Source organism: Lacerta agilis, chromosome 5, assembly GCF_009819535.1.
Source record: "Lacerta agilis isolate rLacAgi1 chromosome 5, rLacAgi1.pri, whole genome shotgun sequence".
In the NCBI taxonomy this organism is placed as follows: Eukaryota; Metazoa; Chordata; class Lepidosauria; order Squamata; family Lacertidae; genus Lacerta; species Lacerta agilis.
This window is the reverse complement of record NC_046316.1, coordinates 56,645,997-56,658,697: the sequence shown is the minus strand read 5'-3', so window position 1 is coordinate 56,658,697 and position 12,701 is coordinate 56,645,997.

Here is a 12,701-nt window from a genome sequence, read left to right as displayed (position 1 = left end):
TATGTATGGCTAAATTCCCTCCTGTGCTTAAATTTCTTCCTCTGATAATAAAACAGCCATGGTGCTTTTCTGCTAATTTTCTTTGAATGAAGATGGCTTCATCAAGATGTTTCAGGCTAAATCAAGCCCCCTCTGCTCAGTTTACCCTGGGGATTTGTTTAATCACTGGAGCATTTCAGGTGCCTACAGAGCAAAGGAAAAGGCATAATGTAATCTCTTCCCAGGCACCGCTGAATTTAATGGTTGTGTGTGTGCTTGTGTGCATGCTAGATTTAAAGGGCCAACTATGGAAGGATACAGAACAATGCATAAAGTCGAACCACCAATATTTCAATATCACGTACTGGTCATGGCTGTATCATCATTAGTAGGGATGGAGGAGAAATTTGATTCAGTTTGCATTTAAAGACACTCCTACCTGATTCATACTTTCCGAAACAATATGTGGACAGAAACACACTGATCCTTCAAAATTCACACATATCTGAATTTTGCAATGCAGTCCTTGAGTCAAAAATGCACATATTAGGGCAAATCTTTTATATACTGCTGAAAGGTTTGTCTGTTTACAGTCAAGAGGTATAATTTTTTTTGTAAAATAAAATGTGTTAATATCAGTGAAAATAACAAAAATGCATTGTAAGAAAATGACTTTGCAAAAACATATATATTAGGCAAAATTATTGACACAATTGTGTATATTAGAAGAAATTCACATAAGTGATCAATTTTCATGATGACTTTTAATATAATAATAATAATAATAATAATAATAATAATAATAATAATAATAATAAATAATAAATATGCCACCCTTCATTCAAAGATCCCAGGGTGGCTAACAGAAAACCAAAACGAGAATACAAAATGCATAATACAAAGAAACAAACAAAAAAAACAAATAACCCCCTGTGACATTCGCACAGAGCCCCCGGCCGTTCCACGGACTATTGACCCTGCACTACCACGGCTTATCTCTTCCACTGCCACCAACCAGGTTTCCCCAGTGATATATTCAGACTCAGTCAGGTTGTAACATATTAACAAAGATTCCAGTTTATTGTGAACACAAACAAGTTTTAAATACTTTGAAACACTGTAATCCGATTCACTCTCTCTGTCTCCCCTGTCTCTAACTCACTCTGACTCCTATGCCTCCCACCCACGAGAAACCAACCGAACTAATTGCCCAAACCCCTGTGTTGAGCCTTAAACACAGGCTCCACCCCTGGGCTTTCTTATTGGTCAGCCTATTAACCCTTTCTCTCTCTCCCCCAGTACAACATCTCCATAATGAGTGGGCAAGCGCTACACACCCCTCTCCCCAAATACATCCAAAAAGCCATAGAATGTTAATCAGCTGAATGCCTGGTTGAATGTTAATCAGCTGAATGCCTGGTTTCCTCCCTGGGGAAAGCATTCCACAAATGGGAAGCCACCACAGAAAAGGCTTATTCTTGTGTTGCTATCCTCCAGACCTTTCATGGAGGAGGCAAAGAAAGAAGGGCTTCAGATGATTATTTCAGGGTCAGGGTTGGTTCATATGGGGAGATGTGGTCCTTGAGGTATTGTGGTCCTGAGCCATTTGTGAAAACATTCACAAACTGATGTGGAAATGTGAAGAACTGAACATCGGATTTGAAAGCCGAGAAACTGGGAGGAAATGAAATTGACAGATTCTCCCATCCCTTACACCAGATATTTACTTTATAAAGGCCCATGCACTGATCAACACCTGCAACATAATAAATGGTAGCCCCATATCTCTAGTTATGCTTAAAGGACTCATTTGCTTTGTCACATCAGGTGTTTGTCAAAGTAGGATCCTTATAAAGTGCATGAGACATGAGTCACATTTAGCAGGGAATACTGAAACTGGTGATTTGTTTTTTATCCACTGTTCATCAGCGGATGTATCCTTCAATAGCTGGATCTTTAAATGAAAGATCAACAAACTTGGTTCTCTTAGTTGGTACCTGGTGCTGGGGGTGTCATTCCATTTCTTTTTCAGGCACACATCCAACTTCTTTTCTGTTTCTCACTTTGGAGCAGTATTAAATATCTGAGGCAAACTCTGTAATGATTTTGAAAGGAACTCTTCAAATTTAAGAGAACTTGAAATAGTGTCATAAGAGTCCACACACACAATCACTTAAAAAATGATGAATATGTAGCTGAGGAATCTGGGGCTCTCCCGATATTGTTTGACTCTAATCAGCATGATCAATGTTAGGGATGATGGGAGTTGCATTCCAGCAACCAATAATAATAATAATAATAATAATAATAATAATAATAATAATATACTATTTATGCCCCGCCCATCTAGCTGGGCTTCTCCAGCCACTCTGGGCAGCTTCCAACAAAATATTAAAACACAATAATCCATTAAACATTAAAAGTTTCCCTCTAGAGGACACTGTTGGCTACTCCTGTGTTAATTAATACTGTGCAAAAAATAATTAATTGAGCAGAAGTGATGTTGGGAAGGATTGAGGGCACAAGGAGAAGGGGACGACAGAGGACGAGATGGTTGGACAATGTTCTCGAAACTACCAACATGAATTTGACAAAACTGCGGGAGGTAGCGGCCTGGCATGCTCTGGTCCCTGGGGTCACAAAGAGTCAGGCACGACTAAACAACAACAAAGCAAATAATATAAGCACTGGTGTATATATTAAAAGGTGGCAATCCAAAGTTCATCAATATGATTCAAAATAGTGCAAATATTGGGCTGGATCCAGACTAAGTTAGTTGAGCTTCATTCTTACTGAAATCAATGGTACTTGTCCCATTGGTTTTTTGGGGGTGGGGTGGGGGCTAAATTCAACTAACCTCATCTGGATCCAACCCATTAGAAATACAGGCAAATTTTGTTCAGGCTAAACTTAAAATAGTTTATATCTGTGAGTCAAAATGGTGTCATTTTTTTTATTTATAAAATGTTATTCATACCTCTATCTTAAACAGGTAACATTTTCTTAAGACCCATCCAAGGCAAAGTAATTTTCGTGCTTGAAAGAATGTAACATGGCTATGGAGGAAGCAAAAAGAGTGTCATTTCCCACACTCTTCAATAGGATATATACTGAGGTTGTTCAGAGGAATGAACCTGAGCTGTCTCAGTCCAAAGGCTGAGATATTGCCTACTCAATGTGATGAGTGTGTCAGACACAGCCTCTCATTAAAATCTGAGTGCTTCAATACAGTGTCAGATGAAATAATGGAGTGTCAGCCATAGGGTTGCCAGATTCAGAATTCAAGAACATTCATATGTCATTAAATCTCCCAGTGAAGCTTAGGAGATGGCAATCATGGGTTCTCTAGACTATTGCCCTTTCTGGTTCTATCCTCCCATGCCTCCTCACATTGCAGACAAGATGGTCAGGTATGGGGAGGGAGCAGGCAGAAGGAACCACAACTACCTCCTCCAGCTTGCATTGGAAGATGATGTGTCAATTCTCCAGCTTTGCCTTGGTTTCTGGGCCAATTCACATAACCTATTAATATTGAAAGAGGGCTTAGCATCAGGCTTCAGCAGGATATATGCCATCACCCACCAACATTGCCCTTCTGCCATCTCAATGGGACAAACAGGTTAGTCTCTCTGTGAATGAATAATATATAAATGGAAACAAATTTCAAAGTGGCAACATTAAAAAAACAGAGGTGCAGCATCTCATTCTTCCAGTATGTTCTACTGCTGAGCTGAAAGTGGTCATGTTTCCCCCCCCCCCCCTTCAGTAAAAGAACTTCAAATGAAGACTTTGGTAGGAAATTGTTGAAGTGGAATTTATTTGCTTAGGAAGAAGACCAAGGTTTTCTCTCCCAGTGCAGTTGCTAAATGACAACAGGAATACTAGAAAGACCATTACCAGCAGTCATTGCCACTCTGAATGGTCACAGAGATCTTATTGTATATATACGATCTTGGCTTGTATTTCTCTTTTCTGCTGCCATTTTAAATTGCTGTTTAAACCTGTAGTTTGATTCTGGATAGATCTCTTTTTTATGTTGTATTTCTATTCTTTATGTCTTACTACTTTGTGTAAGCTGTCTTGTGTCGCATTTGTAAAAAGGCAGGGTATAAATGTAATAGTAACAATGAAAATCATATCGCTTTGCATAGAAATGTCACAGGTTGTACTTTTTGTGGTTCATGGCCTTTTGGTGCCACGGCTTCTAGGTGAACTCAAGTTTACGAAAGTTGTGCCATCATAAATCTGCTAAGAACATACAAGGAGCCTCCGGGATCAGCCCAATGGCCTGTCTAGTGGAGCATCCTGTTCTCACAGTGGCTGACCAGATACCTGTGGGAAGCCTGCTAGAAGGACCAGCAGCAACAACCCCACCTTTGATTCTCAGCAGCTGGTATTCAGAGGCATACAGCCTCTGACAGTGGAGCTAGTAGCCATTGCTAGCCTTATTCTCCATAATTTTGACCTGCGCATCAACAAAGATACAAAACAAGACACTGTCTGTTTGTATATTGTTTTATTATGTGGGGTGGTTGTTGTAAGATTATTCTGAGCAATGTTTTGTGTTTTATTGCTGAAAACAGCTTTGCTAAAAAAAAAAAAAATTAACATTTCAAACACTGTATATCAGGCGTCCCCAAACTAAGGCCCGGGGGCCGGATGCGGCCTAATCGCCTTCTAAATGCGGCCTGCGACGGTCTGGGAATCAGCGTGTTTTTAATGAGTAGAATGTGCCCTTTTATTTAAAATGCATCTCTGGGTTATTTGTGGGGCCTTCCTGGTGTTTTTACATGAGTAGAATGTGTGCTTTTATTTAAAATATACCGCTGGGTTATTTGTGGGGCATAGGAATGCGTTCAACCCCCCCCCCTCAAAAAATATAGTCTGCCCCCCCAAGGTCTGAGGGACAGTGGACCGGCCCCCTGCTGAAAAAGTTTGCTGACCCCTGCTATATATCTATATATATCTATATCTATATCTATATCTATATCTGTAAATGAAAAGATAAATTTGTGTAATCTTCTTTTAAACCCATCTATATTGGTGTCCATCCTTACGTCTTCTGGGAGCGAATCCCATAGTTCTAACTCTGCACTGCATGAAGAAAAACTTTCTTTTGACTGTCCTGTCTCTCCCAACATATCAGCTTCATTGGATGTCCAGTGCAGGCATAGGCAAACTCGGCCCTCCAGATGTTTTGAGACTACAGTTCCCATCATCCCTGACCACTGGTCCTGTTAGCTAGGGATGATGGGAGTTGTAGTCCCAAAACATAGTTTGCCTATGCCTGGTCTAGTGTTATGAGAAAGGGAGGAAAACTTTTCATGTGTCACATATTATTGTGTGCGTGCGCATGTCGGTAAGAGAGCAATCTTACAGCTGCTCTGCTGGGAGAGAGGAACACCATGCAGTGGGAAAACACTTACACCACTGGAACCCTCACTCCCATACAGCAGTGGGGACCAAACCAGAGCATTCTGGAGCTACTGCTAGAACATGCTGGAGTTGGCCAAGGATTCATATGATTCTGACTACAATGAGAGATGAATATAAACATAAAGGGCTGGAAATGTAAAGTTCTGCCATGGTTGTAGTGAGGTGGAAAGTGTTAGCTTGGACTTGTCCTCCCCCAGCATAGGGATGCTCTGCCAATGACCAGTGGCAACCACATCCAATCTAGCTAATGAAATCTATTACACATGGGGAAACAGTTTTTGAAAGTGGTGGTCCTGCTAGGCAAATCCCATTTGAGCTGATGAGGACTGATTTTCATCCACTAGGTTGGTGGTTCCCAATTAGTTAAGTTCTGCAGACCCCCCTGTTTTTCAAAAGCCAAGCCATGGACCCTCTACATTTGAAAATTTTGATATCTCTATGGTTTTTGTTATGTAAATGGTGCCATGGACCTCCTGGGCAGGTTATGCAGGCCCCCAGGGGTTCATGGACCACCAATTGGGAACCGCTGCACTAGGTAATGAACACCATGTCTCTAGTCTTATACAGGAGACTAGCATCTGGTTGGTCACTGTGAGAACAGCATGCTGAACTAGATGGTCTGTTGGCAAGAGGGACCAAGATTGGGATCAGTGCACATCCTAGGCACAAATCTTTAAATCTGAAAGTGTGTGTGTGGTACAATACTTTATGAGCATGGTCATGCACAGTGTGAGCGACTTGTGAAAATGCGTCATGCAATCAATATGCAGTAGGTTCTTCCCACACACCAAAACAATATTTCTTAAAGGATTAAAGCATTAAGCATATTTACCATAATGAAGCATCAATTGGTGGAATAATGAAGCTTGAAAGGTTTTTATTTGGGTAGTTATAAGCTTTCTGCTTCTCAAAAGATAACAGCCTCTCCCTTTAGAGCAGAATTAACTGCATGTTAATGTTGATATCCCTGGAATGAGCAGGTCATTATGACCCACAGGCAACAAACTAAAAAGGGTCATTTAGAATCAATGTCACACAAAAAATGTCTTTATCAAAGCCCTGACAAAGTGGATAAAAATATATTAAAGATAAAGTTACACTGTTATCACAGTTTCCCCAATTCCTGTTATTTTTTTTTACGTGTGCAGCTTTCATGTTAACTTTAAAAAATGTGTAGCTTGAAAAGATGTGTTATACAATGTCAAAGTCAGAGCACAGAGCTGCACTTCTGATGAGTACAGCTCAGTAGACAAAACAAGACGAAACAAGAATTTGCCAGGGTAAACATGGCACCCTTGCTCTCTGCACCTGTCTGTACCATCCACTGTGAGCAGGTTGTCATCTCCATCCATCCTTCCATCCATGGTTAAAGGTCCAAAGAGGATAACAACTAGTCTCCATTCCCCCAATTTTCACTGGCTGATGTTGCAGGACAATGAATGACACAGTTAGTGGAGATTTTTCTGTGTAGCATATCATTGGCACACATTGCTAAGATCTCTTTAAGGTTTATGCACACAACTTAACTTTCATTTTTAACTAGGACACTTTTATTATTGTAGGACATAGAAGACTGATTGGCTTGCCCTGGTGAATGGAAACATTGCAGATTCCAGTTTTGGGGTGGGGTGTGGGACTTGGGCAATATGTCCTCAGTGGGTTCACCTTCCTGGATGCACACAGCTGTTTCTGCTGCCTATTTGCTTGCATCTGCCTCTCCCTTTGTGGTGGGGTTTGATGAGAACTCCCCCAGTGTAACTCTCTGAAGTCAATGACACAGATAGGAACAGAATCACTGTAGTACAGTGCCTCAAATACCCATCTCACTCAGTTGATCCAGGACGGGACCATGGGCTTATGGTATCAACAGCTGCTGAGTGACCAAGTAAAAATAACAAGGTTACACACCCTGTGTCCTTCTCCCAATTCAAGACATCCACCACGGTGTCCATGGCAGATTCAGTGCCAAAATCAGGCCTAAACCCAGACTGAACGGGATCTAGATAATCAGTGTCTTCCAGGAATGCTTGCAGTTTGCTTCACAACCACTCTCTCCATCACCTTTCCCCCCAAATGTATTGTGGTGTAAGGTTTTGTGGACTAGTGCTGTCATCTTCAGATACAGGAAGTGTCGCCTCAGCTGGCAGATATGTAAATGGAAGAAGAAAACATGAGTGGGGCCTAATGACCATGAAATGCAAAAGGTCAACAACATTTCTGTGCTATGCTCAAAATCTATACAAGATAAGAGCACAACAGTTACAACTGCTGGTGGGACAATTTCTGTTGCTCTGCTTATTTAACACCTGTAGTGGGAGAGGTGTCCTGCTCTCATTTAAGATCTAAACAAGTAGATTAAACCCTCCTAATAATTTTCGGCAGCACTCACGTTGGAATCTCTCACTGAAGTTCCATTGCTGAAGAATAATGGTTTCAGATCAGGCAGCAGTGTGTCCTGAGAGTTCTACCAGCAGCTTCTGAATGTCGTCATTTTTAAATGTCAGATTTGTGTCCATTTTTATTATCATTTTTGCATAGAGGTGGTAGAATGTGACGGAAGTGAACCTTGCAGCAGATGGGGCATTGCACGGCACCTGTTTTCATCCCCATTTGCTGTGAAAAGAGGTGAAGAACTAGCATGAACTCAGGTCTGCTCGGGAGATATAAGAATGCAGGGGATGGGGGATAGAATGAGCAGTTATCTCATCCTGGATTGATATTCTAGGACTTCGAGTCGTGAAGCTGAATTTGCAGGTGTGCAGCTCATAGAATTTGCATGAGGGTAAATCATGGCTTCAATACAAACATTGTAAACAGCTTTGAACTAAAATATAAACCTGGTTCTACATTTTCAATATTAAAAAAAATTGCAACCCTCCATCTCTTTTTCCTAAACCACAGGTGGGGAACCCCTGGCCCCTTTGGCCAAGCCACACCCACCTGCCCTAGGCTTGACATCATATATATCATATCAGGTGTGGGGTAGAAAAAGATTCAGCTGGGGCCAAAAGACTTGCAAAGACCTACGCTCTCTTTGCTTTAGGACAGGCATAGGCAACCTTCGGCTCTCCAGATGTTTCGGACTACAGTTCCCATCATCCCTGACCACTGGTCCTGTTAGCTAGGGATCATGGGAGTTGTAGGCCAAAACATCTGGAGAGCCGAAGGTTGCCTATGCCTGCTTTAGGAGTTAAGAGTACTGAACAGATCCGGGTGGGAGTGGGGATCCTGTTTCTCTTTGTTAATTTCAGCCTAACAGCCGGCTGCTGTAGAAATTCAGGACTGTACCTACATGTTGACATGATGAAGTTATTTTTAAACATATCCTTAAGCCCTCTGCTCACATAGTTAATACTTTGTCTGATAGCACAAAAACATTGCCATCTGTTTCTACCTGTGAGAGCGTGCAGAACTCTACGGATAAAATGTCATGCTGTGATTGTGCTCAGCTTGTCCAATCATCCTGATATGCAGCAGCTTAGCAGTAACCGTGTGCTAATCATCCTAATCCCACTCTGAAAGTTATGGCAATGAATACATGGAGAAGCTGTGATGTATAATGTTCACCACTGGTGCAGCAACATGAAAGCATTGAGAAGGAACCACCGGAGCTTATATTTTTCAACCCCAGAAGGATTTTTTCCCTCCTTTTTAAAGACAATGCGAACCGCAGCAGAAACTTACAAAGCACATCCATGCCTTCTACTCCAAACCAGCAGGTTAATATGTCATTTCAAATGTTTTCATTAGCAGCAGGAATTATTGCTGGGATTAGGAGAGCTGATGTCTCTTGCTCAGCTGTATCACAAATGCAGAGTCTACCTTAAAATAAAGCCTCAGTGCAAATTATCTCCATGCTAAATTTATATAAAATACCATGGTTACTGGCAAACATTTGCTTCTCCACATTATTGTAATAAAATCAAGCTTATTTATTTTATTTTGTTAGTTTATGAATTGCCTTTCACATGAGCTTCAAGACAATTTGCAGACATTGCTAGTGATGGCTGACTTAACCCCTGTCACATTTGGAATCTAACAGCCAAGCTCCGAATCCAGCATTATAAAATCAGAGGAAAGCTCTCCTATGCTATGATTTGATCTTGTAAACTGCTTAGAGTTCTTTTTTTCGTACTGGTAAGCAGTATATAAATTCTTTTGCATAAAAATAAGCAATCTTTCAAGGCATCTTTGCATTCACGTGCATGCACAACCACCCAAGGGCATCTTGGAAACATGACATGTGCAGGAAGACCCTGTTTTTCCATGTGGTGCATCACATCATCACATCGCAAGGCCTCTTTCTCTGACTTGCCATTTATAATAATGACTAGATCAGAATGGAGCCACAGCCAGAGCTAGTGGTTGTGGAGCAGATCCAACAAGTAGAAGAAACAACAACAACACATGTGCCTGTTTGCCAGAGTCCTCAGTTGTGTTGCCCCAAAGAACACAGTGCAAAGAACTCTCGATTTTTGAGAATATTTGCACAGGGTGGAGGGGATTTTGAGGGCACATGCAGCACTCTGAGCCTTGAATGAAGCACAAAATGTCAAGCAGGGCAGACTTAGGAAGATGCAGAGGGAAGTGCAGATGAACCAGCACATAGGTGATCCATTTGCAGAAGACAGCAAAGTTTCTTCGCTTTAAACTTTGACAAACCAAGAAAGAACACAGTTATTTTATTATAAGTCATGAAAATAACTTAATTTTTTATCTGTGTTTTTAGAAGGCAGGAGCAGCCTGTACAGTTTAAAGGTTTGCTATTTTTGTTGTTATAAAGCAAGCCAAATTCCTTTCTTGCCCTTTTGTACTGTATTTTTTCTTTTAAGGCAGGGAATATAGATTACGTCTAAGTAATTCCCAAAGATAATAAATGCTGTGTGTCTAAACAGCAAACTTTACTTTACTATACAGGCATGATGTGAATAGCGTACGGCATTGCATTTTATTTTTTAAAAGTTCATAAAGTTCATTGTGGGCAAGCATTTCCTTTGGAAAAGATGTGTCTCCCTTTCCTCCTCCATATGTGCTGCTTGTCCATGCATCTTTGTTAGAAACCGGCTTTCAACTTTCTAAGGGTGCATTTAGTGTTGGGTTCATGTGGTTAAACAAAAACACAAGAACGTACTGCTGCCTTTTGCAATCCTTCCAGCTGTGCTAAACTGCTTCTCAGAGTAAATGTTGATGGGAGGGCAAACAAGGTAATCCACAGCTTCACAGAGTGAGAAGGGCCTCACATGACATTACTGTTTCCAGTGTAGCACAGGATTACGTAGGGCTTTGTTAAATGACACCTCATTCCTCATATATTTTTGTTCCGAAAAGGATAGCTGTGTTTCCTTATTGTAAGGCGCAATATTCAGGATCTTGGTTTCTCCTCCTGCTTGGCAGATAGTTTCTTTTTAGAGCCACAACAGGCCCCCATACCAATATGTCCACCATATAATCACCTCTCCTAGTTGGGAGTGAGAGACAGAGCCAGGCTTGATTTCTGCTGGGATCCAAGGCTGCAGCCATGGGAGAAGCAAGACCTCCTTCGGGTGTTGATGCTGTGAGCCTCTTCCTCACAGGCTCAGGTGGTATATATGTGCAAATAAAACATATATCATAAAGACGCCACAGTCTCCACTGTTCATCATTCTGAGGAAACCAAACCCTGGCTAAGCACCTAGAACCCCTGGAATCTTGCGCTACTCAAAGATTGGGGTGGCCTGCAACAATACACATTTTTTGAACCAACAGCTGGCAAAGAAAGTAGTATTTGTGTTGGGTGTAGTAGTCAGCACCGCCATTCCTTGATCAGTTTAGAGCTACTGTACAGAGATAATATGCATATAGCCATTCTAGTAGAATAGTGGGGGGAGGGGGAATGTCACTAGATACCGAAAATTGCAATTGTTGAGACATGATGTTGTAAGAGACCTGTGATCTAGCTTTGTGCCTCACAGCTACCTGCCTTCTCCCTTCTTTCTGCAGGATGCAACTTATGCCACCTTTATGCCATTGGGAAGGATGAATGAAACTGCTGTTTTAGATTTCTTTCAGTTCCTCATGTAAGTTCAGTTTTCTACATTTCCACATCAGTTTGCAATTCGAAAAATTTATTTTCATAAATGTTAGTATGAACTTATCTTAATATACACATAACTGAATGCCATTTTGCCTAATACCTTCATTTTTGCAAAGTAATTTAGCCTAATCTAGTGAATTTTTAAATGTTATTTTCATACATATATGCGTTTTATTGCACGTTTTACCCTGGTGTGTGTATTTTGGTACATTTTATTGTTTGGTGGGAGAACTGCATTGCAAAATTCAAGGAAGTGTGCATTTTAAAGGAGGGGTGTATTTTGGTTCTCATATTGTTTCAGAAAGGGGCAATTAGGTAGGTTCACCTTTATATGTGAAATGAATAGAATTTTCTCCTCCATCCTTAGTTATCAGAGCCACACATTTATCTAGAATTTGTTTTAGCAAGGTAGTTAAGAAGGTAAATGTTCACTCTCACTCATTTGCTCATATACTCCTGCTTTTCAATCGCTCTTCCATCCATGCATAATGAGGTTGAGACTTACTTAGCTTCAGGGATGTCAACTTGAATAAAGTATTGGGGGGGGGAGGTAAGCCCCGCCCCACATAATTGATCACATGACATGGTGCACACACACCATTTGAATGGCAATACCCATCAACATGGGGGGGGCTGCCCTCTCAAATATTAAATATTTTATTGGGGGAGCAATGACCCCTCAGCCCCTAGCAGTTGGCTTCTATGCTTTGCTTTAACAACATGACAGCATCATGTGCTTCAGACTCCCCAAGAAATTCAGAGACTTTCAGGAAAGGGCAACCACTGGGAACTGCCATCTCTTTCTTGCTTGCTTGCTTTTCTTTTTTTTACAATGACTTGGGAATGACATTGTGTCATCTCTGTCAGGGCGTTATATAGGACTGGAGAAAGCCGATGGCTGCTCCCTGTGACTCTGCTACTGCCTGAAGAGGCAACAAAGCCTTGTCAAATGGAGAGGGGAAAGAAGAACGCAAAAGACTCCCCTGCCTGCAAAATAAACAAAAAAAAAATAAGGATTTTACCCACACTGCCAGAGTGAGGCAAGTGTTTGCTGTGCCTCTTGAGCACCAGCCCTCCCAAAAAGGTTGCAAAGGAGTCATTCTCTGGATCCATACAGTCTTGTTGCTCCCTACAAATGCATTATAGACTCACAAGAAGTAATAAACTGATGAGCATTGCCTGCTTCCCGTGGTAGCATAAACTCATTCCAGTC